The sequence below is a fragment of the Rhinatrema bivittatum genome, chromosome 7 (genome assembly GCF_901001135.1).
Source record: "Rhinatrema bivittatum chromosome 7, aRhiBiv1.1, whole genome shotgun sequence".
Lineage (NCBI taxonomy): Eukaryota > Metazoa > Chordata > Amphibia > Gymnophiona > Rhinatrematidae > Rhinatrema > Rhinatrema bivittatum.
The window spans coordinates 265,524,255-265,551,765 of record NC_042621.1 but is presented as its reverse complement, the minus strand read 5'-3'; the positions used below and the strand labels follow the sequence as shown (position 1 = coordinate 265,551,765).

The 27,511-nt window shown below is 44.3% G+C and overlaps 1 protein-coding gene and 1 long non-coding RNA gene across 3 annotated transcripts in view; one reads left to right on the top strand and one right to left on the bottom strand.

The window, feature by feature from the left end:
* Positions 1 to 13,653, bottom strand: part of LOC115095887 (prominin-1-A-like) — a 156,930-nt gene extending 143,277 nt beyond the window's left edge. Inside the window, exons 1-2 of one of the 2 annotated variants that reach the window (XM_029610185.1) lie at positions 13,106 to 13,653; positions 11,502 to 11,561 (exon numbers count right to left, since the gene is read on the bottom strand). The gene's annotated coding sequence lies outside the window, so the exon portion shown is untranslated. The remainder of the gene's footprint in view (positions 1 to 11,501; positions 11,562 to 13,105) is intronic. The other variant, XM_029610184.1, reaches the window with a different exon arrangement.
* Positions 980 to 27,511, top strand: part of LOC115095891 — a 107,129-nt gene continuing 80,597 nt past the window's right edge. Inside the window, exons 1-2 of the long non-coding RNA XR_003857903.1 lie at positions 980 to 1,111; positions 11,493 to 11,856. This is a non-coding gene — a long non-coding RNA (uncharacterized LOC115095891). The remainder of the gene's footprint in view (positions 1,112 to 11,492; positions 11,857 to 27,511) is intronic.

The window sequence follows — 27,511 nt, the reverse complement described above, 5'->3', positions numbered from 1 at the left end:
TTTCCTCTTCTTACAAGTCCTCTTCTTACAAGACCCATGCTTAATCCAACACCAAGCCCCAACCCATATCTTACCAACCGGCTTTGTAATAACCCAAAGAGCCATCAAACCTGGCGAGTATGTTATCCAAAACAACCAGGTCATGGATGTCAGGGTTATAACCGCAGTAGCTCCATGCAGATAACCCCAGCCTTCTCGGAAGCTTGCTGCAGCCACACCTCTCTGCCCATTGGCTTGCTTTCTTTCCTCTCTGGTCCTCTAAAATTCAGTACAATTGAGGAAAACATCAAGCCTCCACCTGTCAATTCTTCTACCTGTAGTCCCTCCTGCACCCCCACCCTCTGCCCTCACCATCGCACTCTCTGTCTGTCCCAAACACGTTTACATTTTGGCTGCCACTATACTATTCCAGGCACCTATCGCCTTCTCAGTAAAGAACTATTTTTTCTCATGTTTCCTCTGAATCTTCCTTCCTGCAGCTTCATATCATCACCCCTTACTCTTTAATTACCTTTTCTGTAGAAGATTTCAGCTTCCCATACTTTACTGAAGCCTATTAAACATTTGAATACTTCTATCATAGCCTCCATCCTTTTTTGCCTCCTACAATAAAGCAGTGTGGTTGTTGTCAGTCCACTGCCCTGAGGAAAAAAATATCAGCGCTTGGAAGCTCAAGAAATGTCCAATAAAAAAGGTATCACATTATATATTTTTTTCTTTTTATTTGTTAAGCTTTATTTCTCTTCCTCCAAGTGCATTTTGAGTGTCTTAAGGGCCTGCAAGAAAGACCCTACAAAGAGAGGCTTATCATGTTTGTGGACCTAGTCTTAGTACATCTGACAAAGTGGACTTTTACCCTTACAAGTTTATGCCTCGATAAATCTGTTAGTACTCTATAAGGTATCACCAGCTCCTGTGTCTTTTTTTGCTACCCTTTATTTATTTTGATTTTATATTCCGCCTTTAGAACATAAGAACATGCCATGCTGGGTCAGAGCAAGAGTCCATCAAGCCCAGCATCCTGTTTCCAACAGAGGCCAAACCAGGCCTCAAGAACCTGGCAAGTACCCTTTCAACTGCTTCAAAACGGATTACGTTCAGATAACTGTAGGTAGGTCTCTGCCCCAGAAACCAATACAATCTAAGATGGTAACTTTTAAACAGGTGTGTGCAGGCGCACATCTGCACATGTGCGTGCAGTTTTAAGTTGCTGTGCACCTATGCATGCAAATGCCAACGTTCTGCTTTTGTAGGATTTTCCGGTTGGCACCAAAGCAGTGTACATGCATATACTATACATGTTTTAAGTGATGTTTTAAGCATTCGCTGTCATACATCAAAATGTCATCATTTTATTGAAGAAGAAAGAAGGCAGACTTCTGAAGCCTGGGCACCAGGCCTGAGCCTGACCTTAGGCCAAGGCCCCAGGGTCAGGACCCGGCCTCCAGGCCAAGCCCCGGCCTTGGTATCTGGTCCAAATCTATGGAACGGGCATAGGCCCAGGTCCAGGCATCGGGATCTGGCCTGCAGGTCAGGCCCCAGTTTTGGGTCTGGGTCTGGATTGAGGCCGGGCCCAGGCCCCAGCTGAGGTCCAGGTGTCAGCACCTGGACCTCAGGGTTAGGTCCTGGCATTGGTCCTGGTGGCCCAGCATTGGCACCCAGTTTCTGGACCAGGTACAGGTGTTGGGCCTGGGCCCAGTCCCTGGCTGTGACCAGGTGTTAGGACCCGGCCTCCTGGTTGGGTCCCAGTGTCAGGTCTGGTTCCAGACTGATTCCCCAGCATCAGGACCCAGTTACCTTCTAGTCCAGGCCTTGAAGCCTGGTCCTTGCTTAGGGCTAGACTGAAGTCCCTGCAACCTACCGTAGCCTAAGCCTACACAAGGCTGAAACTTTGGTCTGGGCCTAGGCGTCAGGACCAGGCCTCGACGCTTGGTGCCATTGCCTAGGCCCAGGCTGAAGCCTCGGCCTTCTGTAAGCTAAGGCCGCTGTAGGTCATCTCAACCTTGCCCTAGTCCCTACGCAATGCCCAGGCTTCGACCGGATCAGGTAAGTGGGAGCCAGGGAGGATCCTGGTCGTGTCATTTTTTTGGATAGAATGGATGAGTTGGGGGCATAGGAGGCCTCGAGGCCCTTTTTTTTTTTTTTTACTTATTTTGTGTTTGTTTCTTTTTGGGGTTTTTTTAACTAAATAAAATAAACATTAGACGAAACAAAGTTCATGGAAAACCAAACTCTCAAAAACAAAACAAAATTGTTTCTTCTTCCCAATGCTAGTCCTTACTATAGTGCAATTCCTCTTTCACTTTAATCTCTTTGACAGTTGCCTGTAGTGATTGCTTCAGCACCACAAGTGTTAGAGTTATTTCTTATAAAGGAGCAAAACGGTGCAGGTATATGCAAGTCACAGTTTGGATTCTGCCTGAAGATGGACTTTCCTCTTTTTGATGGCTTCTGTTTTGCTAGTACTGGATAGAGCTGAGCTGTTCTGTTAACAAACTGTACCTCAGCCCTAATCTGGTAATTTCCCCATTTTAAAGGAGACAACTGAGCACGCATTTATTTATATTCCGCTTTTCAGCACTTCAAAGCAGATTACATTCAAGTCCTGAGTGTATTTCTCTATCTCCAGAGGGCTTACAATATAAGGGCCTGATTTTCAAAAGCATTTACACACTTAAAATTGGGTTGTACACGTGTACATGCACATTACCCGTGGAAGGGAGCTTTTGAAAATTGTTACAATATATTCATTCGAATTGTCCGTAGGATATTCATGTGGAAGTGTACTTTAAGTGTGTAAATGACTTTTTAAAATTGCTAAGATAGCATACCACATTTATATGCATAAGTCCTTTGAAAATTTACCTGTAAGTGTATGCCTGAGGCATCAGAGGATAAAGTGACTTGCCCAAGATCACAAGAGGCAGCAATGGGATTTGAATCCTGGTTTCCCCTTATTTTAGCATTGTACACTCATTCCATAAACCTCCATCACTTCCACTGTCAGCTGTTTCCCCCCCCCCCCCCCCAAAAGAGCTGTTCCATCCCCTTCATCAATCCGTTGCCCTTCTCTGTTACAAACGGGGTAACCTGGACATTTCCACAAAGGTGGTCTGAATACTGCAAATGCACAGATAGGGATTTGCAGAAGAGACATTTTTTGTTTGGTTTTTTTCATTCGTGTCATTAGTTTTAAAATGAAAAGAACAAATTTATGTTTTGGGGTTTTTTGTTTTTTTTATTTGCCATTAAAGTCAATGGGTGAAGCATTACAACCTATTTTTGGCTCCAGAATTTGTGTTTTCTTAACAATTCTCATGAAACTTACGGGAAGAAGTCATCAGAAAGGGGAAAGAACTCCAAGGTACCTAGACTGTGGCAAAGTGATACCAAAGTGTGGCATGAATAGCTTAAGAGGATTTGTCCATGGCATCGTCAGAGGAGCAAAAAAGAAAGGGAAGAACACCCCAGAGCTCTAAAAGAGGGCACCAACTGTGGCATGAACCCTTGATGGCAGCAACAGAGACAACGTGGCACCGAAAGTGGCATCAGCATCCTAAGGCACCATGAAAGGGGAAATTAAACAGAAAAAAGATGGCACAGAAAACCCTAAGGCACTGAGATAAGCAGCACAAAGAGTGGCATCAAGAAACCAAAACAATGTGAGAGGTGCAAAGCAACCTGCCAGAGTGGCAGGAACACCTTAAGGTATAAGATCTGGGGTACTGGCAGCACATTGACAGAAGAACCCCAAGGTGTGAAGTCTAGACATGGCAGGAAGCCTGAGCGGCACAGGAAATGCCAGTCATTCTGTTGAAGCACACTTGTCATAGGGTGGGTTACTAGACTCTTTTTATTAGTTATTTACCGCTGTATTTAGCAGTTCATCCGCAGTTTATACGCAGGGAGCTTGGGGGGGGGGGGGGGGGGTTGGCTACCGACCGGAGCGCTGTTTTTATTGCAGCCCCAGGGAAATGGTCTGCGGAAAGAGGGGGCGGACTCTTATTGGTTTCTCACTTATACATGATGGAGTCTCAAGGGTATTTCCTAATCGATGTGTTTTGCTGGTCTTTCTGGGTACGGGGCATGGGGTTTTCTATCACTCACTCATGCTTTCCAATGGGTTAGATTATCACCACAGTACAACCTTATTATGTCACATGGCTAACTTCTTCTTTCTAAGATATCTATCATGGTTAAAATAGTATCCCTGAATGTTAAGGGGGGCTCAATTCATATAGGAAGAGATTCCTCCTTAAACAGGAACTTCAACACCAGCGAGCAGACATAGTCTATGTTCAAGAAACGCATTTAAAGAATCAACACAGCCATTTATTAGCGTACAGGACCCACCCACATGTTTACCATGCAGGCTGTGGGGGTGGAAGTAAATATACAGGAACGGGGATTATGCTCTCCGCGACCTTAGTTCATGAATACATTTCACATGTAGCAGACGCAAAGGGGCGATACCTCTTACTGAAGGTCCGGTTGGCCAATCAGGTGTATATCCTTGTGACTATTTATGCTCCAAATAAGGACCGTGACTCCTTTCTGATGGAACTTGGGGGCTTGCTTTTAGAGCAGGCAGAAGGACATATAATTTTGGGAGGGGATTTTAATGTTACATTGCAACAGGAGCTAGATAACTCGAGGACACATTCACAAACACCCCAGGTATTACGTAAACAACTCAAGTCCCTTATAGCAGACTGGTCCTTAATGGATATATGGAGGAATCGCTTCCCCAAATCACGCTCTTACTCCTTTTATTCTGCTCCTCATGATAGCTACTTTCGCATTGACTATTTTTTAATTGATAAACAATTAGGCAATTTGGTCCGCAAGACTGATATTGACGCCATTTCATGGTCAGATCATGCTCCCATCACTTTAGAAGTGGATATGAGTGATAGGGATAGGGGAGAGCGTTTTTGGCGCCTGAATGAGTCACTGCTGCAAGATGATTCTTTTGTCCAACACTTCACACCTCAACTGCAGGAATATTTTGATTTAAATAATGATCCTGAGGTAAACCCTGGTATAATATGGGACTGTTCAAAAGCCTATGCTAGGGGTTTATTACTTTCTAGGGCAGCGGCGTGCAAGCGCCAAAGGGAACAGGCCAGATGACTTTTGGTGCATAAAATTAAATTACTCACCAGGGAACATATGCAAACTCTTTCTCCCCGTTGTTACCAGAAGCTATTAGCAGCCAAATCGGAGTTATACAACCTAGATAATGCACAATTGCTTCATGCACTAGACATAACAAAACAGGCCTATTACGAGGGGGGAGATAAAGCAGGGCGGTTATTAGCACGTAGCCTAAAGGCCAGGCAAGCCTCTAATACCATTTCTAAAATTAAGAACGCTAAGGCTGAGGTATTAACGGCCTCTAAGGACATCAGGGAAGCATTCTCCGCTTTTTATGGCCATCCTAATAGCATAACGGACTACCTAAAGGGGGTTACTCTGCCGAGTCTTACTCCTCCTCAACAGGAAACTTTGGAAGCTCCCATAATGGTAGAGGAAATATTGGCGGCTATTAAGTCTCTCAAACCTGGGAAGGTGCCAGGCCTCAATGGCCTGTCCAGGGTCTATTATAAGAAATGTGCTCATGTCATTGCTGGACCACTGGCTCAATTTTTCAATAGCCTAAGGGCAGAGGGGAAACTGGCGCCTCAAGCGAATGTTGCTGGTATTACGGTCCTAGCCAAACCTGGGAGGGATCCTACCCAATGCGCCTCTTATAGACCTATCTCCCTCATTAACATTGACCTTAAGCTCTTAGCCCAGATTTTAGCGCTCCGATTAAATAAGTATCTCCCGTCTCTAGTTCACACAGACCAAGTAGGATTTGTCCCACACCGCATGGCCGCCGACAACATTCGGAAAGTACTAGATCTAATGTGGTGGGTCCATAGAAGGAAAGAACCAGCAGTATTGCTCTCCCTGGACGCGGAGAAAGCATTTGACTTGGTCCACTGGCCCTTTCTATTCTCGACCCTACAAAAGATGGCCTTTGGGCCAGGTTTCTGTCAATGGATCCAAAGATTGTATGATCAACCCAGGGCGCGGGTAAAGGTGAATAATGGTTATGGACCTGCTTTTGACACAGGTAGGGGCACTCGGCAGGGGTGCCCCCTCTCACCACTTCTGTTCGCATTATATCTAGAACCCTTTGCCACCACAATCCGTGAATCCACGGAGATAAAGGGTGTTGAGTTGGGTGCAGTTCAGTACAAACTATCATTGTTTGCAGACGATGTGTTGTTAATGCTGACTGACCCCAAGATGTCCCTTAAAGGGGCCATACGGGAGTTGGACCGGTATAGCGCTGTTTCCGGCCTGAAGGTCAATTTTGATAAATCCGAACTGCTTAATAGCAATCTGAGCTCAGCAATAGTACGGTCATTGCAAGGCCAATTCCCTTTCAAATGGGCCAAAACTCACATAAAGTACTTGGGTGTTCGGATATCATCCCAGCTTTCTGACTTATTTCGCCTGAACTATCAGCCATTAATCGATAAGATCTCTACAGACCTGAGCCATTGGAATAAGGGTATATTCTCCTGGCTGGGCAGAATTGCCATTATCAAAATGAATACCCTGCCTAAACTCCTTTACTTGTTTTCCTCTCTCCCTGTGTATCTCCCTTCCCCCCTCCTCCGCAATTGGCAAAAGAGAATTTTTGATTTTATTTGGCGCAGGCGACCTCCAAGACTTTCCAGGGCTATTCTTTATTTACCCAAAATGCAGGGGGGTTTGGGAGTACCTAATATTCTTTGGTATTACCTCGCTGCTCAACTGAGAGCATTCATAGACCTCAACCACTCTCGCTTCCCCAAGCAATGGGTGGTTCTAGAACAGGCAATGGTAGGTAACATGGCCCTAACAGCCATGTCCTAGCAACCACGGTCTACATGGAGGCCAGTACACTGCATTCCTTGGGCCTTGGAGACTACACTGTGAATCTGGGGGCAAACCCGTACACAACTGGCAGGGACTCATAAATACTTCTACCAATCCTCACTAGCTCATAATGTGCGCTTTGCTCCGGGTCATTCTTCTCCACACTTTAAATCTTGGAGGGAGAAAGGCATACTCACTATAGGACATTTCTTATCTCAAGGAAGTTTCCTCACAATGGAACAGTTGTCAATTAAGCAAAACCTTCAATCCCCCAACTTTTTGGTGTATGCCAAGGTTGTTCATTTTATCCGGGCCCTGCAAGGAGCTAACTTGTTACGACCTGGTCGTTCTCTGATAGAATCATATTTCTCCTACAGTGATGTACTTAAAGGTGTCACCTCTAAACTGTATCAATTGTTTTTTCAGCAGGGAATAGACAAGTGCACATTTGTCTCACAATGGGAGGCCGATTTACAGATACAGTTGGGTGAACGGGGGTGGAGCGATGTGTTGACGGCTGCCAGACGTTGTTCGATATCCGCTAAACTCCAGGAAAATTGTTTTAAAATGATATACCGCTGGTACCACACCCCTGACAAACTGCATAAGTTTTATCCCCACCTTGATGGTAACTGTTGGCGTAACTGTGGCTTGACAGGCATGTATATGCACATTTGGTGGAATTGCCCGAAACTGACCGATCTCTGGCAGGAGATTTTTATTTGGCTGGGTAACCTCCTAGTAATAGATCTCCCTCCTTCGGCAGCGATTGCGTTGTTACATATCTTCCCAGACTCTATAACTAAATCGTACTGGCGTTTCTGCGCTCAACTGTTTATTGCAGCGCGCAGCCTCATCACCTCCTATTGGAAGTCTGAGCGTGTACCAACATTGCCAGAGATTAAGGCGAAACTATATACTTATTATAGGCTAGCTTCTCTGACAGCCATCAAACATCAACGCCTTCCTTCTTTTACAGCGGCATGGAAACCCTTTATTAACTCTCTAGGTAGCTCCTAGTTGGCCGGCAGAGAGCTTAGAGTTGGAGTCTGGGCATCCCCCCACTCTTTCCTACTGAATTTGGAGGTTCCTTTAGCACTAAATTAAAGCATTATGTGATTGGGGTCCCTCGTATTCTTTTCTACCATGTAGGATACATGCTCATCGTTGGTAATGATTATTTGATGTAATACTTTGCTGTAACTAACCCTTTTCTTTACAGCTCGTTGCCTCGGACAGATGGCCTTATTTGTTTGGACTGAGACTCTCTCAAGGGGAGGGGGGGAGGGGAGGGAGGATGGGGGGATGCATATTTTTGATTCAATTGCTGTTAACACATTATGTTCAGTTTTCATAACTATTTTGTACTCTGCGCTGTGTGTTGTACAGACAATAAAAATTGTCAAATTAAAAAAAAAAAAAAAGAAAGTGAGAGCTTGTATGTGTGTCTGCAGAGAATGTGAGCTTGAATGTGTGAGGGAGTCTGAGAGAGAAAGCGTGTATGTGTGAAAGGGAAGAAGACAGTAGTAGAAGAAAGTCACTGAAAAGAAATTAGGAAATGAGCGACAAGGGAAAAAATAGGAAAGAGAGACCAGGACCAACTGATTAGAAAAATACAAAGATCAGACAACAAAGGTAAAAAAATATATATATATATTTTGAGATGTTAGCAATTTCATGACAACCCAGCACCTCCTAACTCTGCTTTTCTGGTTACTCTTGATATCGTGTCCCTGTACTCAGACATCCCCCAGGAAGAGGCTCTTACCCTAATTGAGGAGACCCTTGATCTCCGCACCCATCCTATTCGTACTTCCACAACATTTTTACTTACACTCACTCGTTTGGCATTAACCAGAAACTATTTTCAATTTCAATCCAATATATACCAACAGATTCAAGGCACTGCCATGGGGGCTACCATGGCGCCTAGTCTAGCTTGCCTCTATGTCAATAAATTTGATGAATCATTTATTTATCCTTCTCACTGGTCCTCCTTTATTCATATGTGAGTCCGATACATTGATGACGTTTTTTTGATCTGGTCTGGGACAGATGTACAATTCTATATGTTTCTAGATTGGTTAAACTCATGCAACAGAAGTCGTCAGTTTAATATCAACATTAACTCCCATATAATCCCTTTTTTGGACATTTTGGTCACATTTCACTCTGGTTCTTTTTCTACCTCTATTTTTCATAAACCTACTGATCATAATACACTGTTGAAATATGATAGTCATCATCCCTCTCATTTAAGAATGAACATCCCAGTAGGGCAACTGTTAAGACTACGACGTCTCTGTTCATCTAAATTAGACTTTCTACTCCAAGCTAAGCAGATGATATCTCAATTTAGAGAGAAAGGGTACCCTTTTTGGGTCCTCCAAAAGGCCTTTAAATGTGCACTTTTTGCAAATCGAGATTTATTGTTTTTACCTCAAGAACGGTCCTCTGAGGGATGTATTAATTGTATCCTAACCTTCTCTATACACACCCGGGATCTTACATCCATTATTCGCTGGCATTGGCCCATCCTCACCTTACCCAAATGTTTTGATTTTCCTTTACGATTCACATTTAGACATGGTCGTAACCTCAGAGACAGATTAGTACATTCTCATCTTTTTGACATCTCTTCACCCAGTCAGTCCAGCCACCTTGGCCATTCCCTGTGCGGACATTGCTCCATTTGTCCCCATGTTATTACCAGCACCATTATTTGAACATCCCATTTCTCATAAGGTTTATAATCTCAATTTCACCTCCTCCTGTGCTTCGCGGGGGGTTGTCTGTGGTCCTTTGCCCATGCCCCAAACTGTACGTAGGCAAGATCATTCGTTCAGTACGTACTAGGATGATCGAGCACCACTCGAATATTCGAGCCGGCCATGAATCTGCACCTCCAGTCCCTCAATGGGTCAGTTGCACACATACAGACAATGATTTGAAGTTTGTGATCATTGACGTTGTACCTCCGCCTATACGAGGAGGTAATTTCTCTGAAAGTTTGACACGAAGGGAACAGAAATGGATCTATAAGCTCAATAGCCTATCCCCTGAAGGTCTTAATAATGAGATCAAAGGCACTACTTCATTTAATGATGCTCCATTCTCGTTTTACTTTCTTACTTCTGATTGGCGGTGGGTGTATGTGTTGGTGTGCTATGATTGGTGTAGCTCTCTCGCGCCAAATTTTGTCCCTTTAAAGCTCCGTTTCAGCCTGTATTGCCTGCTCTCCCTGCTTCTAGTTTTTTGGACTATTTACAAAGGTATGTGTCTCAGCATCTAGTCAGAATATTGTCCTTTCTCACAGTCTGCATTATTGCTGATAAAACTTATTTCTGTTTAAATTTTCAGTGGTTGAAATTATACACTGTATTAGTTCCTCATGCGAAACACGTGTTGGGGGACCTTATTGAGAACTGTTTCATACTACAATGAGCTTTGGTTGAGCCGTATTGAATTGAAAAATTAAAAGAAGTTATTCTTCATTTTTTACAAAATTTGTGGACTGTGTACATATTATTTGCACCTCCCTTCTTGTTTGTGTGAGCAATTTAAATATGTCATCTTTAGGAATGTGCATTTCTTATATTTTTGTATTTTGCTCTTTCTTCAATATTCCACTGTTCAGAGACTTTAGTTTCTCAGGCTATTTTGGTTTTATGTTTCTAATTTGTAGTCTCATTTCTATATTAGGTAAAGATCGGTCTCTGTTTTGCCTGTGTGTGTGACTGAAGAGCAGTATTTCTGCTCGCATATAGTTTCTCTGTAGTAGTCCAGCTTGTTCTGTTATTCCAGTAGGTGATGTATTAATGTTCTAGGGCCTGGTGTAGTATTTGCATTGCTGCTTTTTCATAAGGTTGCTGTTATTTGAATCCTGAGAGTCAGTGCTGTGACTGTATAGCAAGGTTCTAGATGCCTCTTTCTTTGCAAGAGTTTGTGTTACTTCACAAAATAGCAGTGGAGGGTTATTTTTTGCTGAGGTGAAACCAGAATTTGAATTTTTTTTTTCATGTTATGTGAATTGCCCTAGCTCTGTGCTGCAACTGTTCTGATGATTAATTATATTTTATTGTGTTTGATGATTTCTGGTTTTCTGCAAAGATGGTTCATGAAAGAATACATTCATTTTTTGTTTTATTACATGATTGGATCTGATTGTTTTCTATACTTATGCATTTAGAAACTGCAATAAATATAAAATAAATTCTGATTAATAAGGAATTTTTAATGCTGGTAAGGGCTTGAAATAATTGGAGGTAAATTATTTTAAAGTTTCATACATGATTAATATTGGCTGTTGCAGATTACTTAGCCATGCTAGGGTGCAGTATATGAGTATATGGCATTATTTATCAATAAGAAAACAACTAGTAGACCTGCATGCCTACAGCCCACCCATATTAACCTTGTGCCCACCCAAAAAATCAATTCTAGCTACGTCACTGAGAAATAAACAAAAGAAAATGTTTTGGTTAATGAATTGTTGCTTTAAAATTTAAGGTAATATAAATAAATATCATCTAATGGATCTTCATTAGCAAAGCTCAATTAACTTTTTTATATTTCAGGAGTTTTACCTTCTGGATACCAAGTCTACAAAATAAACTGCCCAGCAGGAGCTGTGAAAGGACAATCCACTAAAAAGAAATTAAAAAAAAATATCACACATTTGCATTGTTGATGGTCGTAATAGCCTAGCCTAAATTCCACTCTTCTCTCAGGAATTTAAAATATTCAAGCCAACAAATTATGCAGGGTGGAGAGCACATAGAAGCTGGCCTCCCCCAGAAGTTTACAGACATACATCCTAATATCCCACAGCATACAGAATCCAAAGAAATCAGGATAAGGAAGAATATTGTACAAACCAGCACATCAGCGGCACTTGGAATAAACACTTCCCTCCAGCTGGCAAGGCCAGCCAGGGTTCAGGTATTGACTGATTGACTGGTTGTGATGTCTAGGGTGGGTTTATTTTAGAAGGGACTAGCTGGATACTTTTTTTTTTATTTTTAATGCTTGTTGCCACATTTTTCTCAGTAAAGAAACAGGCACCTTGTAGATTGGTAAAAGCTGTTTTGTTTTTTTAGTCCAGCCAAAAACTGTACAACCTGCAGAGTCATGAAGCTACTTGTACGGTTGAGAAATAACCCAAAATATGAATATAGCAAGGCAGTGTTTCTCTAGCCTCTACATAAGTGAATTTCAGATGCATTTAACATGAGTCACTTAAAACAAAAAGCAATGTTTTCACTCTTGATGAAGGCTACCAAATATTATTTTACTGAATTTGCTTAAAACATTTTTTCAATTAACTTTTCAGAGTTATTTCTAATATTGAGTTTACAGCAACTGGGTAGCAGCTTATAGATAAATAAAAGTAAATGTAATACTGTATCCTTTAAGTGCATATAAAAAGGAGACAACACTTTTACCTGTTCTTACTTTGATTTCTAGCAAAATTGTAATGATGATAAAATGTGTAAACATGAGCACAAGAAACAACGAAGGTTGCCAGAACAGAACATGTGTACATCTTCAAAGCCTATTTATGGGCTTAAAACACTGGTTTCCAGGCGTAAATGATTTGTTAGAAAATTGCCCGGAGATTTTGTGCATAAAAGTGTGCGCCTAACCGGCACATCCTTTAATGCGGTTTAGATTTACGTACATTCTGCTGATTTTCAGGGATCATTTTCAACACAAACTTATAATGCATGTAAATTTTGTTGCGTATTGGCGTAACCTGGCTGCTTCGGCAACGCATAAGTTTATTTGCGGTGTTAGAAAATTGCCAAGAGAATTTGCACCACAGATCATCAGAGATCTGCCTATGTGGGGGAGGGGCAGCAGGGGACTTCTGTCAGCCTAGGGTCCAGCCTGGAAGTTAAACCCCATTTCACCTCTCCAGCCAGGTTCAGGATTATTCTGGTAGACAAGGAGGATTGCAATTTTTCACTGACATTAGTACGAGCGAACCCTTCTATTTTTTCCCATTGACTTCCTCGTAGCGCACAAGGTCTGGAAGCTTTCGGTTACTACTTTGACCTCGCTGCCCCCTGCCAGAAGAGCACACGGTGGGGGGGGGGGGGATCTGGAGAGCCTAAACCGAAGAAACGTGCAGAGCATCTGCTGGGCGAAGGGAAGAAGAATCGGGGGGTGGGGACGATAAGTCACTTACCTTTGTTTTTGGCCGTCCCAGCAGTGAGAAGGAGTCAGGGGCTAGGTTTCCCCCTCCTTCTGAGTTAATCTCGGAAACAGGTAAACAAGCCCTTTGTGCGTCTGGATGGCTTACGTGTGAAATCCGAGCCAGCATCGGTTTGGGGTGAGGGAAAGGCTACGTTCATGGCAAACTTCCTTTTCTCGACTTCTCTTCTGGCGCTCTGCCAGCAATAATTGTAAGCGGTGGGGGGGGGGCTGGACTTGAATAGTTTCTGCGTTGCTGCCCATATTTCTTCAGCTTCGGTTTCTCTCCCTTCCTCCTTTCTACTCCACCCTCTCACGGGCTTTTTGCCTCCTGGACTCTGCATGCAGCTGTTGCCCATTCCAGCGGCGCTGGCCCCACCCGACAGGCCGGAGCGGATATCTACAGTGAAATATGCAGGCGGGGGGCGATCCGCAAGGCTTGCACATTTATCTTCTGCGCAGTCAGTGCCCATATCCTGAAAACTCTCGGAGGAGGGGACTGAAAACCGGTTTGTGCACCAGTGCCCTAACCACACGCTTTACCAGTTTCTTCTGTGATTCTGCAACCCTTGCCCCGATAACCAGTCGCTTTACCCAGCATCCGGTGGTTAGCTCTAAATGTTTTCCCAAGAAGCACAGAAAACGTGTTGACCTGGAATTGTTTGGATGCTGCTCTTGCTTGCTGAGAGTTTTCCCTTCCTATCCTGACCCAGTAGACGATGGCAGAAAAAGACCAGTTGTCCCACCCAATCTACCCAATTATTTACTGCTACTACTTAACATTCCTGTAGCGCTACACGACATACGCAGCGCCGTACAAACATACAAAAAGACAGCCCTTGCTCAACAGAGTTTTACAATCTAATAACACTAAATATTGGGGCATTTCATTCAGAAAAACAATGGTTAAAAAGAAAAGAAAGTTAGTTAAGCCTAAAAGCAGACAATCAGGCACAAGATTTAAAAGCGGTTTCAAAAAGGTGGGTCTTTAGATGGGATTTAAACACGGCGAGAGAGGGAGCATGACGCACCAGTTCAGGGATGCTATTCCAAGCACACGGCGCAGCCAGGTGGAAAGCACGGAGTCTGGAATTGGCAGTAGAGGAGAAGGGCACAGATAGGAATGACTTATCCAACGAGCGGAGTGCAGAGAAAGAGAGATAAGGGAGGAGAGGGAGTGAGGTGCTGCAGAGCACAGGCATTTGTAGGTAAGAAAGAGGAGCAGGGGCAGCTCAAGGCAATCTGCTGCCTGAGGCAAAGGATGAATGATGCCCCCACCCCCAGCCCGGTGCAGGTGAAATCACTGAGGGCCAGGGCAGGGGGAAGGCAATGGAGGGGGAAGTGACTTGACAAGGATTTGAACCCTGGCTTCCCTTGCCTGCAGCTCACTGCTCTAACCACTCAATTTTCGGGCCTGTTATTTTTTTTTTTGGTCTTAGTCTTCAGCGTCTGCACTAGGGGGCACCGGAGAAATGTTTAATGGGGCGGAGCGGCCTTTGGCTGCCCCACCTCCTGGGTCTAGAAATAGGACTCCTGCCTCCCACCCTTCTCCAGGATCTGCCCCCTGGGGGTGTGAGAGGTTGGTGAATGGTGTGTGACACACTCTCTCTTAGGGCTGATACAAGGATATTAGATGCCCATACCTGACCAGGTCTCCGGGCCAATACCGGAAATCTCCGGGTGCTGCAGCAAAACCAATCTGCTTGGACCCAGAAAAAAGAAAGGTTTTGCGCAGCTGAAAAAGGAGAAACTTGACAGTGATTTCTACCATCTCCGGACCTTTTAAACTCTTAACTTCACTTCCTCGTGACACCACCTGCTCCTGCACAGTCTGTTTCCTGTATCCAGCCACTTGCCCGCCCCATCCTGTTTGCCTCGGCCAATCGACATTGTGATTTCCTGCCCGTGCATCAAACGAGGAGTAAGAAACAGGCAGCGTCCACTTCCGCAGCGCAGGAGGAGAAGGAAGAGGCTGCTGCTGCTCCAGGAGCCCAAGTTAGAGTCTGCTGCTGCTAGTGTGTTTTGAAAGGGGGGGGGGAGAGAATGAATGAGCATGTCTGTGAGAGAGAGTGAGTGTGTATTTGTGTAGGAAGAAGAGATCTGAGAGTGTATGTAGGTGAGAAGGAGAGAGCTGAGTGCAAGTGAGCGGGCATGTGTGCATGGAAGAGGGAGAGATGTGAGTGAGTGTGGGTGTGTGTTGGTGAGAGAATGGCAGAAGTAAAGGTGTAAATGGACATGTGAGAATGTGAGAGAATGAGCAGTGAAAGTAAGTGTGAACATGTAAGAGTGTTCGTGAGAGCAAATTTGTGAGCATCCGGTCCCACTGTGCAGTTGCCCTCCGCCCCGCCCCCCCCACACACACACATTAATCCATGGTAATCTCAGGATGACTGGAAGTCAAATGTTCCCAGGTACGTAGATGCCTTAGAGCTTACAGCCTTTCATTCCCCCTTCCCTCCCCTCCCCACATAATTAAAACTTATGCACTCTTTTCCATTTTAAAATGTATTAACTTCCCCACCTTTCTCAAAGTAATCAAGGCAGTTTACTGGATCCCATATGGTACTGGGCCAAAGGTAAAGTGCACTGGGTGTGGACCTGGCCCACAGAAAGCCAAGAATAAACTGAACTACAACGCCAATATAGTAAGCCTTCCGTATCATAACTGCCAGCACTCAACCTATGAAAAAGCCATACTGCAAATATTACATCAGCCCCTAAACACCAATACACTTTCTATTAGGAAAACAGATTAAAGCCAGGTTGTTGTAAATCCCTACACAGAAACTACATGCTAGCAGAATAACTAAAGCCCCAGTCACACAAGCAGAACACAGATAGACTCTCAAATAATACAGAATAAAGAGATCATAAAATATAAATTGAAACGTGCAGACAAAAACTGAACCGGAAATCACAAGAAGCCAAACTCTGTAAGCAATGCAAACACACTCAAGAAATATAAAACATTAAACAAACCAATAAAAAGAATGTCAAATCTGCTGATAAATTCAGCTAATTAAAAACACATAAAAATGTTTAAAATATTACCAAACCCTAATAAAATATTTCAAAACAGTAGACACATTACATCCAATAATTAAAACTAACAAGGATTAAAAAAAATCTCCCACTCTCCATACCTGGGAACTTTAGATTTCCAGTCCGCCTGAGATTGTCGTAAATTGGAGGAGGGTGCACAAACTTTAACCTCTCTCACACACTTATATACAGGAACTCTCTCACACACACACACACATACATGTGAGCAGGCCTTCTCCCTCATAGAAACACACATATACATACACAAAAACCCTCTCATATATATACACACACGTACATCCCCTCTCATACACACACACACATACACACCCTCTCATATATACACATACACGCTCCCTCCACCCTCTCATATAAGAACATAAGAAATTGCCATGCTGGGTCAGACCAAGGGTCCATCAAGCCCAGCATCCTGTTTCCAACAGAGGCCAAAACCAGGCCACAAGAACCTGGCAATTACCCAAACACTAAGAAGAACCCATGCTACTGATGCAATTAATAGCAGTGGCTATTCCCTAAGTATAATTGATTAATAGCCATTAATGGACTTCTCCTCCAAGAACTTATCCAAACCTTTTTTGAACCCAGCTACACTAACTGCACTAACCACCTCCTCTGGCAACAAATTCCAGAGCTTTATTGTGCGTTGAGTGAAAAAGAATTTTCTCCGATTAGTCTTAAATGTGTTACTTGCTAACTTCATGGAATGCCCCCTAGTCCTTCTATTATTCGAAAGTGTAAATAACCGAGTCACATCTACTCATTCAAGACCTTTCATGATCTTAAAGACCTCTATCATATCCCCCCTCAGCCGTCTCTTCTCCAAGCTGAACAGCCCTAACCTCTTCAGCCTTTCCTCATAGGGGAGCTGTTCCATCCCCTTTATCATTTTGGTTGCCCTTCTCTGTACCTTCTCCATCGCAACTATATCTTTTTTGAGATGCGGCGACCAGAATTGTACACAGTATTCAAGGTGCGGTCTCACCATGGAGCGAAACAGAGGCATTATGACATTTTCCGTTCTATTAACCATTCCCTTCCTAATAATTCCTAACATTCTATTTGCTTTTTTGACTGCTGCAGTACACTGAGCCGACGATTTTAAAGTATTATCTACTATGATGCCTAGATCTTTTTCCTGGGTGGTAGTTCCTAATATGGAACCTAGCATCGTGTAACTACAGCAAGGGTTATTTTTCCTATATGCAACACCTTGCACTTGTCCACATTAAATTTCATCTGCCATTTGGATGCCCAATCTTCCAGTCTTGCAAGGTCCTCCTGTAATGTATCACAGTCTGCTTCTGATTTAACTACTCTGAATAATTTTGTATCATCCGCAAATTTGATAACCTCACTCGTCGTATTCCTTTCCAGATCATTTATATATATATATATATATATATATATATATATATATATATATATATATATTGAAAAGCACCAGTCCAAGTACAGATCCCTGAGGCACTCCACTGTTTACCCTTTTCCACTGAGAAAATTGACCATTTAATCCTTCTCTCTGTTTCCTGTCTTTTAACCAGTTTGTTATCCACGAAAGGACATCACCTCCTATTCCATGACTTTTTAGTTTTCGTAGAAGCCTCTCATGAGGGACTTTGTCAAACGCCTTCTGAAAATCCAAATACACTACATCTACTGGTTCACCTTTATCCACATGTTTATTAACCCCTTCAAAAAAATGAAGCAGATTTGTTAGGCAAGACTTCCCTTGGGTAAATCCATGTTAACTGTGTCCCATTAAATCATGTCTTTCTATATGCTCTACGATTTTGATCTTGAGAATAGTTTCCACTATTTTTCCCGGCACTGAAGTCAGGCTCACTGGTCTATAGTTACGCTGATCGCACCTGGAGCCTTTTTTAAATATTGGGGTTACATTGGCTACCCTCCTGTCTTCAGGTACAATGGATGATTTTAATGATAGGTTACAAATTTTAACTAATAGATCAGAAATTTCATTTTTTAGTTCCTTCAGAACCCTAGGATGCATACCATCCGGTCCAGGTGATTTGCTACTTTTTAGTTTGTCAATCTGGCCTACTACATCTTCCAGGTTCACAGTGATTTCGTTCAGTTCGTCTGAGTCATCACACACACACACCTCACCACCCTCTCATACACACACACTGGCTCCCTCTCTGTCAGGCATACAGACATGCTGGCTTCCACTCATTCCTGCACACAAATAGACACACACACTCGCTCCCTTTCTGTCAAGCCCACATATACACGTGTTTCCTCTCTCTCAAGCACAGGTACACGCTTCCTCTCTCTCAGCACACATGCTTACACGTACACACACATATGCTTCCTCTCTCTCAGACACACAAGCTCACACACACACATTCACACATGATCTTTTTAGCAGGTGTGCAGGACTGATACCCTGCCAACACGGAGCCTCCTTTAGCTGGGTCGCTGGGCAGGACCCAATCCCCCAGCAGCTGTAGTGCCTCCACTATTGGCCTCCGGGTGGGATGTGATCCCCCAGTCGCCGGGGCCTCTTTCAATTGGGCTGCCAGGGGGGCTGGGATCTCCCGGCGGCCATGGGCCCATTCTCCCCTTCCTCAGCCCCGCCAATCTTATTGCGCCCAGGGGTGCGGGGAGGGTGACAAACTGTGCCCAGCAGCCCATGAGTGCAGAATAGGGAACACTGCCAGCGGCCATGTGCTTTCTTCAGTTCTGCCACCGGGTGGGAAGGGAAAATAAAGTCCCGTCCCCCGTCTTCCCCCCCCCCCCCCTTCAGTATGCCACCAGAGTTTTCTGCTGCTGGCCCAGAGACCTAGCAATTCCTTTAGAATTCCAGAGTCTCTGGGCCAAATCCGGAGCGTTCCTAGGTATGAAGGTGAGGCGGCTGTGGCAGGAAGGTTTCAAGGGCAATTTTGCCACCTCAGAATCTTGCCGCTTGAAGCAGCCACCTCACCCTGCCTCATTATAAAACCGCCCCTGAAGAGAAACTTGAACTGTATGCAGGAATGGATAGGGAGCCAATGCAATGACTTCAGAAGAGGGTGCAGCAATTTTGGTGAAAGTTAAGTCTGTTCCCCTTGCTGAGGATACTGCCCGGCTGCCAACCACGGAGCATAAGAGCTTATTCCCCATCCAGGACAGATTCTGTCATCTTCTTCCTTAGTAAAATGTCCCCATTCTGGGTAGATGAGCACAGAAGATCTCACCTCGTATCCCTCCCTTCCCTTTTCTAAACACAAACATTCGGCCTCCTAGGTCCCCAGTGTAGCCTGCCAGACAGGCTCAGCTATGCGACATTCTCGAGTTGTACTAGAACAGATGGGGGGGAGAATGACAACACTTGAATATTCTGCAACCCTTCCACATAAGGGAGCTCAATAATTACTGAACCTGTTCACATTTCTGAAGAAGGATGGATGAATGTTTTCAGGGACATGTTGACCTGACATTGCTGACCCAGATCTGTACAAACATTTGTGCCTTTTGATAAAGAAAGACTTTGAAACATGTAAATGAGTGATGATCTGGAGGTTTTACTGTATATTTCGATTGGTTGTTTGTGTTAATTATGTATGCAAACCGGGCATGTAATATATTCGATTCATCCTCCACTCTGTTGTTAGGACATACAGACTTCATCTATATACTTTCCTACATTTTAATATTTCATTTTGTAGTTCCGGAGCTGAGTTTCAGATTTTTGTCTTAATAGCATAGCAAGAGTTCTGTAGCAAAGAGATTACAAACCATTCTATGTGTGTATTGTTATCAGGGTTAAGGCCTGTAGAAAACCACCGTCTTCCCAGCCCTGTGTGAGCCAAGCTTGACTACATGGAAAAACTCAGAGCCATAATGAGCCGTGTCACTACCAGCAAATCCTTTCAATTTACTATGGGCTTGATGTCATAAGGTGCACTCAGCAGAGCACACAGTGTTACTTGTAGTTGCATGCACGGAGTTTTGTGCACAACCTTTACTGCCGATGCAAAAAAAGAACTCAAGCTCACCTCACATACCTGCAATATTCCCAACCAATATGAAGTAGGCCTTTTCAAGTCGCAATCACTACAAATTTGCCTTATATACACCCCCCCTGGGCTACTAGAAAAAGACCCCTCCCCCCTCATCGAACTCCTCACCGTCTCCCTCTCTCCCGACATCCCCACGATTCTCCTTGGCGACTTTAACCTGCATGTTGACTCCTCCCCACAATCCCCATCATGTGAAGCTTTCATTTCATCGTTAGACGCCATGGGCCTTACCCAAATTATCCACTCCCCTACCCACAAAGCAGGTCATACCCTTGACCTCATTTTCACTAATGCACTCATCAATGTCATCCGCCCCCCCACATGCCTCCCCGTCCCCTGGTCCGACCACTCCATCATTAACACTACCCTCTCTCTACAAACCTCACCGACCTCCTCTCCCTCCCAGCCTAAATCCTTCCAATATCGTAAAACCTGCTCTATTGATACCCTCACTTCCGCCTGCTCCAACATCCCAAATCACCTTGACCTGGAGACAGCAGACCGGGCTATATCCTCCTGGACAGAAACAACACAGAAAATCGCCAACAATCTTTGCCCAATCATTCACAAAACAATCACACAAACCAAATCATCCAAAAAACCCTGGTACACCCAGACACTCAAAACCCAAAAAATCCAGCTTAGAGCAGCAGAAAGACACTGGCGCAAATTTCCCACTACCGCCACAAAAACAATCTATTACCAACTCATGCATGCTTATAGAAACGCCATTCAAACAACAAAAAAAGAATACTATGCCAAGAAAATTCACCACCTCCAATTCAACCCTAAAGCTTTATTCACTCTAGTTTCAAATCTTACCAAACCCAACGTGTCCGCAACCCAAGTCCCCTCCACACAATCCCGGTGCAATGAAATTGCCATGTTCTTTAAGGACAAAATTTCCAACATCACTGCTAAATTTACCCCCAACACCAAAAACTCCCCCCTCACCAGCTACATTACCCCCCCACCCCTCATACACCCACCATCCTCTCCTCTTTTGAACCCTCCTCATCTCTAGAAATAGAAAATATTTTAAAAAAGATGAGACCCTCCTCCCACCCCTCAGAAACCATCCCCACTAAACTACTCCTCTCTATCCCCAAAACCATAGCCACCTCACTCTCCAAAATCGTTAACTGCTCCCTAGAACACGGCCTAGTACCTATCTCCCTGAAACAAGCCGTGGTCAAACCCATCTTAAAAAAACCCTCCCTTGACCCCTCCAACCTTTCCAACCTCCGTCCCATCTCCAACCTCCCCTTCCTCTCCAAAATCATTGAAAAACTAGTAAACTCCCGTCTCTCCGACTACCTCGAACAATCCAATATACTCCCACCCTCACAATATGGCTTCCGCAAGCTCCTCAGCACTGAATCCCTACTCCTCTCCCTTACCGACACCATCATCAAAGGAATGGACGCTGGCAACTCCTATCTCCTTGCTATGCTTGATATATCCGCTGCCTTTGACACTGTAGATCACAACATCCTCATCAACACACTCATCGGTATAGGAATATCAGGTACTGCTCTCTCCTGGGTAAAATCCTTCCTCCAAAACCGTACCTACACAGTCCTCACTGACAACTTCACCTCCCCCCCTATTAATCTCAACTGTGGCGTCCCCCAAGGTTCCTCCCTCTCTTCCACCTTGTTTAACATCTACATGCTCCCCCTTACAAACCTCCTCTCCAACCTTGGGATTACACACTTCATCTACGCAGATGATGTGCAGATCCTCATTCCTTTTACTAATTCTGCTCTCACTGCTCTCCAAAAATGGAACACTATTCTCGCTTCCATAAACCAACTCCTCACTGACATGCACCTAGCCCTCAACCCGCACAAAACTGAACTACTCCTCATCTCCTCCAGACATGCCTCCACACCCTCTCCCTCCAACCCTCTAACTTTCTCTCTGATACAAGAAATCTAGGTGTCATACTTGACAACCAACTCACCTTCAAACCATTTATCAAATCCATCCTTAGCAGCTGCTACTTTAAATTACAAACCCTCAAAAAACTCAAACCCCTCCTCTACTTCTCGGACTTCCGTACAGTACTCCAATCTATAATCTTCTCAAAAATTGATTACTGTAACGCACTCCTACTGGGACTCCCTGCTACCTACATCAAACCTCTACAACTCCTTCAAAACGCTACTGCACGCATCCTCACCAATGCCAAAAAGAAAGACCATATCACTCCCACCCTCTTTAACCTCCACTGGCTTCCTATCCACTCACGAATTCTATACAAAACCCTCACCCTCATCCACAAAAGTATAATTAATGAACACTACAACTGGCTAAACCCACCCTTCACCCTTCGTACCTCCACAAGACCCACCCGCTCCTCCCTCCGTGGAACCCTTATCCCTCCCTCCACAAAATCCTCCAGACTCATCTCCACCACGAACAGGGCCCTCTCCCTCGCAGGCCCTTCCCTCTGGAACTCCATGCCTCTTGACCTACGCATTGAAACCTCCACACCCACCTTCAAAAAGAAACTCAAAACCTGGCTCTTCCTCCAAGCTTACCCCCAATCGTCTTCTTTACCTACTAACACCTTAACCCTACCACCTTCCCGTACTAACACCCCCTCCACTGGACCTACTCCCATACCCTCTAAGGACTTACAAACCCCACACCTAACCTCTAGCACATAATATGACACATAGCTCTACCGTTCCCATCTTCTCACCTCAATTTCTTATTTACTACATGCTTATACAGTTTTGTATATAACCTATGTATATGTCAATAATATAACCTATGTCAATTTGCCAATGTATATAGATGTCAATAATATAACCTATGTATACGTCAATAATCACTCGACCCCTGTACATATTACTCCTCTTGTACCTGTACATATTACTCCTTTTTGTACCTGTTTTCACCCACCCACCCTCCCCCCTGCCCCCTCCCCTGTCTCGACCACCCCAACCCCTCTTTCCACAAGTTTGCTAGTTTTTGCTCTGTTTTCTGAGCTATGTTAAACACTGTTCCTTGTAAAGGCTTTGCCTATATATCCATTGTTGTAAGTTATCTGTAAACCGGCACGATGTGCAAACGGTTGCCGGTATATAAAATTAAATAAATAAATAAATAAAAATAAAGAAGCTTTGCGCTCAAAAAATGTATGCGCAGAACTGTATGCACTGCTTTGCACCTTCGCATGGAAATCTCATGCTAATGAAGGCATTAACTGCTAACCCCCAATCCAGAGAGGTGCATAGGCTTAACTCAGGTTTTCTTAGCGCTGCAGATTTTACTTCAGTCAGAGGTGGAGTAAAGTTTGCAGTGCAAGTGTCAGTCTAGGGACAGAAGCAAGAGTTCCAGGCCAGGACCTGTAGTCGAGATTTTATGCACAGACAACATGCTTTCTCCACATAAAGCATGTTTTCTGCACATAAAATAAGATAGTATAAAAAAAACCCTTTCTGTGCACAAAGCATTATTTGTGTGCATAAATCACCATGTTTTCTGCACATAAAATAGGAGTTATACACATAAATCATGTTTTGCTGTGTACATAGACAGTAACTTTTAAATCGGCACATGGCGCACATGTGCGTGTGTGCAGCTTGCACCCAGGGACACGGCTATTTTTTTTTTTTAATTCTTTATTTTCAGAAAAGTCATGAAACAATTCAAAAAGAGAAATCTTTACACCACACAATATTATTCCGCCAAAAAATGGTTTTGAAAATAAACAAAAAGACTAATAATAAGGAATAATTAATAAAGGCACTTTGGGAGGTTTTTTAAAGACCATGATTGGCTCGCCCGTAAATGTGTCAAAGTCTTTGAGTAGAGTTACACTTGGGCTCTGAGGTCTTTTTCCTCCATTAAGGTGGCTATTTCTAATTTCATATTTTGGCGGAATAATATTGTGTGGTGCAAAGTCATGAAATACCTAACATCAAATGAAGAAATACACAAATAGTAATTACTGTTATACAAAACGAAAAAAAAAAAGGAAATAGTTCTAATGAAACCTCTATTGGGGACGGGGGGACTGCTACCAATTGAAAATTTGAAAAGGAAATATGACCAGAAAATAAACAATAAGGTACCACTGTTTTATGAACACTATTACCAATAATTAAGTGGGAATAGGTATAGGACCTTCCCTATTTTGCAAAAATCCCTCTAGCTTGTCAGGTTCAAAGAAGATATACTTAGGGGCGGATTTTCAAACTCCGCGAATAGGCCTACTTTTGTTTGCGCTCCAGGCGCAAACAAAAGTACGCTGGATTTTAGTAGATACGCGCGGAGCCGCGCGTATCTGCTAAAAACCTGGATCGGCGCGCGCAAGGCTATCGATTTACGCCTCCCAGAGGGAGGCGTAAATCCCCGCGCGTCAGCGGGCCTCCTGCGCGCCGGGCCGCGACCTGGGGGCGGCTACGGAGGGCGCGGCCACGCCCCCGGATCGCCCCGGGCCGTAGCCACGCCCCCGTACCCGCCCCCACAACGCTGCCGACACGTCCCGAAAATGCCGCGACGACCGGGACCGCCCCCGACACGCCCCCCTCGGAGAACCCCGGGACTTACGCAAGTCCCGGGGCTCTGCGCGCGCCGGTGAGCCTATGTAAAATAGGCTCACCGGCGCGCAGGGCCCTGCTCGCCTAAATCCGCCCGGTTTTGGGCGGATTTAGGCGAGCAGGGCTCTGAAAATCCGCCCCACAATGTTGCCCATTTTAACTAAACATTTACACGGATAATATAAAAGAAATGTGGCACCCATATTTAACACTCACTGGGTTTTTTGCAAAAAAACTTTCCGTCTCATCTGAGTGGTTCTTGCTAAATCAGGAAACATGGCTAGCTGTTGGCCACAAAACCTTTTATCTGGGACTCGAAAAAACATTTTCATGGTCCAAATTCTATCAGACTCCAGAGCAAATACCACCAGAAGTGTAGCACAGTCCTCAATATCAATCTGTGAATCATTAAGTAAACGGGTTACATTTTCTAATGCATTAGGTTGCGTGGGAGGGTTACTTAAGGATTCATTACCCAAAGGTTCAACAGATCTAGAAGAAATGTAGAATGCCTTAGTAATAGGGGGAATAATATCCTGTGGGACCTTAAGTACCTCCACATAAAATTTCCTGAGCATCTCTATGGGTGAAATAATAGAGGACTTAGGAAAATTTAATATCCTCAAATTCAATCTCCTTGAGTTATTCTCTAACGTTTCTAACCTATGCTGATTCAATTCTTGCCCTTTAATCAATGCAATATCACATTTTCCTAATGTATCACAATGCTTTTCCAATTTTACAATACGTTCCATATTTCCCTTAATACTTTCATCATGACCCATGACCTGAGGTTGAATAGCACTAACAGCTTTAGAAATATTTTCAATTTTAGTCCCGAGGGATATTTCTAATCCTTTTATAGCAGTTCACAATGTTTCCAGAGTAATCTGCATTGCTATGTCCGGCAAAGTAGGAAGTACAACAGAGGAAGATAACACTGGGGAATTGAATATTCATGTTGTTGCCGATGATTCCAAAGGAACAGGTTCCCTCACCCCAGTAGAATCCAGTGCAACACTGGTTGCATTTGGTTCTCCTGTGAACCTGTTGGATACACAGATTCTATCCTGGGTGGTAACCAAATATCAGGGCTGAGGGAGGTAGAATTCCCTGATATGGAGGTCCCCGCGGCCCCCAAGCCTACATGAGGTGTCCCTGTAGGAGTGCTGGTCCCCACTGGCTGTAGAAACCCATCAATCGTCAACTGGGATACGGAGGAGGGAGGAACTGTAGGGATGGAGGGGAATACTCGAACAGTCCCTTTCCTCTTCTTCCCCATGCGAGAAAAAGGTTAAAGCCCCAAAGAAATAAATAGGAGTGAGAGGACTTACTTAAAGGAAGTACTGAGTCCACTGCCACAGCAATCAGATGTCAGATATTGATCTTGTTCCAATTTAAACAAAGTCGTGTGCCCCTTTGGCGTACGCGGCTTCGGCAACATGCCAGCGGCTGATGACAACATGCCAGCGGCTGATGAGGTCAGGGGCAGGTTCAGGCTGCCCGCAGCTGGGGCTCTGTCGGAGCCAGAATCAATTTGCTCCCAGTTGGGAGTTCATTCGCCTCTCTCTCTCTCCCAGCCCCTGGGTCACGGCTATTTTATAACAAACGTGCACACATGTTATAAAATAGTCTTGCCGCGTGCACAATTTTAAATGGATGCGCACCTATGCGTGCAAATGCCACTTCTACTGCGTAAGTGGGGGTATTTTAATAGACATGTACGCTGACCCTATTACCAATCTTCCCAGTTCACCCAAGTAAAGGATAGGACTTCCAAACCCCCCCTAGCCCTTCTCCCCTGTTAGCCTCGACCTTTAAAATCCTTGCTGATCTGCCTAGAATTTTTTTGTTTTGCAATTTACACGTCATCCAAAGCAGAAGTAAAGCTCCGAGGCAGGAAATCAGAACCATATCCACCTGCATGCAATGGAACTGAAACCAGACTAGCCGAGCCTGTTCTCCTAGGCGTGGCGCTTTCCTCATGGATTGCAGTCCATTTATCTGTTCACTGACTGACCAGGGCTGGATCTGAGCTAAAGGGCAAAAACTGGGCAAAAACTGAAACTGGTGCCCCTCTGTGTGCCTCCCTCCGGCGGCGGCAGCTCTGACACAGAACTTTGGCAGTGGTGGCGGCGTCTCCAGCACAGCATCCCCTTCTCTCTCTCTCCCACTCTTCTCTTTTTTTTTCCCCTCTGCCCACATGGTATGGAAGGGTATGGGAAAGAGGGTGTCAGCACAGCAGCGCCTCCTCGTGCCTGGCTCCCTGTGCATCTGCACTGGTTACACGACACCCCAAAACCTGGCCCCGCGTCCCATCCACGCAGGCTAGGCGCTGCAGTATGGCACCCAACAAGGAGACTCGTGCTGTGCCGGCCTGCACTCGCATTTCAGGTTTGCTTCAGCTGAATTTTGTCTCCAGGCAGGCTTTCTGATAGCGTTTTGTTTTCTGTTCAATTTCCGTGTTCTCGCTTGCTGTCATTCTTTGCGCATGAGATGGCTTGTTTTGCTGCAATTAAATTAAACTAGATTTCTGACCAAGTTACTCAGTAACAATAAACTTTATAACCTCAGTTCTGCAGCAAACTGTGTGAAGTATTCAAGCCAGGGCATTTTTTTCTCATGCTTTTAAAAGAGGTATCCAAGCTAGGGTAGGGGATTTAAACCTGTGAGTTATTTATTTATTTTTTTCACACTTTTGAATGTTGTAAAATAAAGACCTATGAGTTTAAACTTCTTCATGTAACCAATTGCCAACGT